The sequence below is a fragment of the Mus musculus genome, chromosome 12 (assembly GCF_000001635.26).
Source record: "Mus musculus strain C57BL/6J chromosome 12, GRCm38.p6 C57BL/6J".
Lineage (NCBI taxonomy): Eukaryota > Metazoa > Chordata > Mammalia > Rodentia > Muridae > Mus > Mus musculus.
This window is the reverse complement of record NC_000078.6, coordinates 100,740,635-100,746,102: the sequence shown is the minus strand read 5'-3', so window position 1 is coordinate 100,746,102 and position 5,468 is coordinate 100,740,635. Positions and strand designations below refer to the sequence as shown.

General features: G+C 43.9%; 1 pseudogene; it reads left to right on the top strand.

Annotated features, from left to right (window-relative positions):
* Positions 1-1,153: 1,153 nt before the first annotated feature.
* Gm2614 lies at positions 1,154-1,625 on the top strand (annotated as a pseudogene).
* Positions 1,626-5,468: the final 3,843 nt, after the last annotated feature.

Sequence of the window (5,468 nt, the reverse complement as noted above, 5' to 3'; positions counted from 1 at the left end):
TTATTTAGATCTATTAATAAGAATGGAACTGTTTATTCTATGGAATGATTCTTCCTCCTCCTCTTCCTCTTCCTCCTCCTCTTCTTCCTCTTCCTTCTTTTCCTCTTTTTCCTCCTCCTCCTCCTCTTCCTCTTCTTCCTCCTCCTCCTCTTCTTCCTCCTCCTTTTTCTTTTTCTTCTTTTTGTATTTTTCAAGGCAGGGTTTCTCTGTGTATCCATGGCTGTCCTGGAACTCTTCTTCTGTACACCAAGCTGGCCTCAAAGTCAGGGATCTGTCTGCCTCTGCCTCTCTAGTGTTGGGATTAAAGGCATGCACCATCAGCCCAGCTTGGAGTAATTCTTTATTCCCATGAGGTTTAAGGAAGCAACTATATCATTGGATTGATTGACAGTTTACCTTTAAGATCATCTTACCTTGTCGGTCACAAACAGTGAGCAGAACTGACCCACAGGCTGTAGTTTGTTGACTTCCAAATCAAGCCACTATTGCCAAAATTAGTGCCAATTCCTGCATAACGCAGTCCAAAATATCTCCCTCACTTGGCTCTTGCTGTCGTCCCTAGTGTGTTCTTATTTTCTACCTGGGGGATTACTGATAGTCCTTGGACACTTCCAAAATGCTTCATGGTGCATTCAATTAAGCAGAAGTCAAGATCTGGTCAGAATTTTGGTTCTACATCTTTGGGGGAATTATTATTATTATTATTTTTTTAAATCTTCTCCTTACCTCAGTTTCCCCCATTCATGCATAACCTGCTTTTAAAGCCTCCATTTTGTGTGTTCAAAACTGCAGTCAGTCACTAGTTTCTCATACAGGACCCTTAGCCCCTATTAACACCTCTCTCAGTGACTTCTAGCCACTCCACCTACATATCTGTTCAAACCTATACCTGCTGGGTGATACCATAGTTCAACCAAGGACCATAGACTCTACTGGGGCTGCTGTAACTCCATCCGATGTCATTACTGATGATGTCCAGATCCTGCCAATGACCCCAGAGTGGTGTGGTTGGTGATTTTGGATGGATCAGAGTGGCTGCCTGTCCCATCCATGGTTCACAGAGAGAAGGGCACTGGAGCAGTATTACCTACGGTCTGACATTTAAGAGAGTATCCACGATAGGCCTCTCTTGTGTTTCCTGTTTCCTCTTTTACCGAGACCCGCCAACATGGGCCGAGTTCGCACCAAGACCGTGAAGAAGGCTGCCCGGGTCATCATCGAGAAGTACTAAACGCGTCTGGGTAATGACTTCCACACCAACAAGCGCGTGTGCGAGGAGATCGCCATTATCCCCAGCAAGAAGCTTCGGAACAAGATAGCCGGCTATGTCACGCATCTGATGAAGCGGATTCAGAGAGGTCCTGTGAGAGGCATCTCTATCAAGTTGCAGAAAGAAGAGAGAGAGAGGAGAGATAATTACGTTCCTGAGGTCTCAGCCCTAGATCAGGAGATCATTGAGGTGGATCCCGACACCAAGGAGATGCTGAAGCTCCTGGACTTTGGCAGTCTCTCTAACCTTCAGGTCACTCAGCCTACAGTTGGCATGAATTTCAAAACATCACGTGGAGCTGTTTAATCTGTTATGCCATATTTTCAATAAACCTGAAAACAAGAAAAAAAAAAAAGAGAGTATCCACAACATAATCTTTCTTATGGCAGTCCTGCCTCTACATAACCCACGGTGATCATTGGGACCTGAGCCACCCGAGCCCTCCAAGGCTCAATCAGGAGACAATTGTTAGAACTGCCCTATAGCTTTAGTGACCATGACTTTGTTTTTCTAATCAGGGAGAACTCTTTATGTTTTGCTGAAATTCTGCTGCTTCTGGATTGTTCGTCTGGACTCCCAAACCCTTTGAACACAGTCTTCTCCAACTTAGTCCCTGTCCACTGGATTTGGGGTGAACACAGAGCTTCTACTGTGTGATACATATGTGTCTCTCCTGGATCTCCTGACTGCTTCCTGTACAACGACACTGCTGACTGGGTCATATCTTATATGCATCCCTTTCAGGAAATGCACACCGCTGAAGATGTTCCTGGTGCAAGTATGCCTATATGTCACCTCGTAGGTGGGCAGTTATGTCCTCCTGATGTGAAGAGCCCCACCTCTCACAGTTGCAGGCCTCACCTGCCCATGGTTCCCAGAGGCTCACCATAGTGACACAGCTAGGGGCATTATTTAAAGTCATGCTTCTGTGTGGTGAACATTTCTAAAGGCTGCAAAAGCCTTCATGGTAAAAACGTGTTATTTAGTCATTCCTCTGTTTTCTGAATACATCGTTTTCAAATTGTTTGTTGTTATATAACAAATTGCTTCTGTGAACATTTGTATGTGAATCTCTGCCGTTTGATGGGAATGCGTATAGTCATCAATGAGGCAGAATGACAAAAAGGCGCCATCAATGTAAGAGTAGGTCAGACTCTCTCAACTAAAGGAATTTTGTAAGGGCCTGCTCTCAATCACCAAGTTGAAATGGAACTCTGTGCACCCTTGACACTATAGTGCTGTCAGTTTCCTGAAAGATCATGGAATGTAAAGGAGAGTCTCTGAAGCAGACCAGCACACACACAAAGTCCCAGAAAACCAAGAACTTGTGTGTTTGGAGCAGCTCCTCACACCACATTATTTAGATACAGGAATCAGGACACTCCAAGGACTTCTGGTGATGAGTCTCTACCTTTTCTGATGTATCTTGTTATTTTAAGCATCGTGTTATGGAAATGGGCTTGATTATATAAAATAAACTATAGCCCATTGCATCAGATGAAATGACATGGATCCTGAAATGACTGGAAATTTCATCATGGAATAACCTTGGGGTGTTTGTCAGTTTTTGTTTTCCTCCTCCAACCTTGTGCAATCCAAATGCATTCTTAATTTCCCCAACAGAGGCAATGGTTTATTCACAACAACAATCCCTGCCACCTTGCACATTATCTCACTGGATTCTCGGAACAGTCCTCCGAAGTACAAACAGTTATTTCTATTGTCCCAGTTTTATGACTGCAGAAGCTTGGGCTTGATGATATAAAATGATTTCTGGTCTGTTTCCCAGTTTCCAGGCAGGCTGTAGCTAATGACTGAGATGCAGCTCTCAGATAGCGATGAGAGGGCCTGAGTTCTTCTCTTGGTCTCCCCTAGTTCCATCTTGCAAGTGACAGTCCCCTGTCACAGACAGTCCTGAAACGGAGCAGAGCATCCACGGGCATATGACCACCGCTCAGGGGCTCTGATCTTGACTTACTTCCCCACTTTCTACCATGACTGTGTGGAACATGGGAAATGTACTAATGGCTCTGCCATCTCAAAAACCGAGGGTGCTTGGGTGGGGGTGGAGGTTGTTCTTTGAGCAAAGTGACTCAAAAGCTGAAAAGCAGAGAGGCTTCCTGCTCTTCTAGCTGAGTTAGAGATGCTATCAGATTTCAGTGTTAATTTCTGTTACTATCTCCAGAGGGAGGAAATCAGCATATTCAGTACTTCCTAGCCCTCAGAGCATTCCAGTTAGAAGCCCTACCTACCAGAACTGAAAGGTACTTTGCACTCACTAACCCAGATACAAACCCTCCCAGCGACAAGAGCAACTTGCCTACAAGATATGCTGGTGTAATAGTGGCACAAAGCTTATAGGAGTAACCAAGCAATACCTGATTTGAGTTAAGGCTCAGTCCATGGGATAGAACCTATGCACAACACCGTGGTGGCCAAGAACCCAAGACTAGATAGCCAGGGGACTAAGGGAAAACCAAATACTATTGTTCTGCTAAAGCAATGTAGCAATAAAATGATGCCTAATGACTATTCTGCTATAGTCTATTATACTTAAAGTCGTGTGCCTTGCTTAGCCATCCGCAGAGAAACTTCCTTCTGCAGCAAATGGGAAAAAGTACTGAGACACACAGCCCAAAGATATGCAAAGTGTGAGAGACCTTGGCATACTCAGCCCTTAAAGGGATATCTCCATCAAATCCCTCTGATCAACGCCGTACAGAACTCTAGAGAAGAGGAAGTGGAAGAGGGCAAGAACCAGAGGGGATGGAGGACACCAAGGAATCAATGTCTTTAATCCACAACAGGGCTGGCACAAATGTAAACTCGCAGAGATTATGGAAGCACACATGTCTCTGCGGTCCTAGAGCAGAAAGGAGACACGAACACATGCTCCCATCCCTAACCCAGAGGGTATCTCCACTAGTAGTCACTTGTAAATGAAAAAGTAGTTTTCTCTATAGCAGTCTCATTGGTTAAACAAACCACTCTTTTTTTTTTTTTCTAAGACTTTTTTTTTTTTTTCTGGCCCTGCTCGCTCTGACCCCGCTTGCTCTGGCCATATTTTATTTCATATATATGGGTACACTGTCACCGTCTTCAGACACACCAGAAGATGGCATCGGATGCCCATTACAGATGGTTATGAGCCACCACGTGGTTGCTGGGAATTGAACTCAGGACCTCTGAAAGAGCAGTCGCTGCTCTTAACCACTGAGTCATCTTTCCAGCCCTAAACAAACTACTCTCAAGGGTAGGCTCCATGCCCAGCAGTAGATGGCTAACAGAAAATGAACCCAATGGCATCTTTGGAGGTTCTTTGTCTCATATTGTTAAGTCAGGACACTGTCCCCCATCTTGAAGGTCCTTCATGTATATCTTATGGCTTCTGGTTTGAGGCTTTTATGAGAGTCCCTCCGAGTGTGTGAATGTGTATGTCTGCATCTGCATGCATTTCTTTTCTTTGCTTTTTTTCTTATATACCTTTGCCTTTCATATTTTTTTGAAGTTTTTTTTTTAATTAGGTATTTTCCTCGTTTACATTTCCAATGCTATCCCAAAAGTCCCCCATACCCACCCCCACAATCTCCTACCCACCCACTCCCCCTTTTTGGCCCTGGCGTTCCCCTGTACTGGGGCATATAAAGTTTGCAAGTCCAATGGGCCTCTCTTTGCAGTGATGGCCGACTAGGCCATCTTTTGATACATGTGCAGCTAGAGACAAGAGCTCCGGGGTACTGGTTAGTTCATATTGTTGTTCCACCTATAGGGTTGCAGTTCCCTTTAGCTCCTTGGGTACTTTCTCTAGCTCCTCTACTGGGGGCCGTGTGACCCTACATGCATTTCTTGTGGTTTTTTTTTTTTTCTGTTTCCTTTTCTTGTTTGTTTTGTCATATTCTGACTTGTTTGTTTTTGATTTATCTTATTTTATTTCATTATTGTTCCTTATATGCCTTTTTTCCCCCTAAGAAGAGACAGAAAGGGTGTGGATACAGATAAGAGGGGAGATGGGGAGGAACTGGGAGGGGTAGGAGGATGGGAAACCATAATAAAAATATATTGAGTTAAAAAAGATCTATTTTCAATAAAAGAAAAGAAACAAGCCCTACCATAGTCAGCTTTAAAAAAAAAAAGAGTGTGTGGTTCATTCTCAAACACAAATGAACAATAAGAATATCAGGGCATAATCAGAACAACA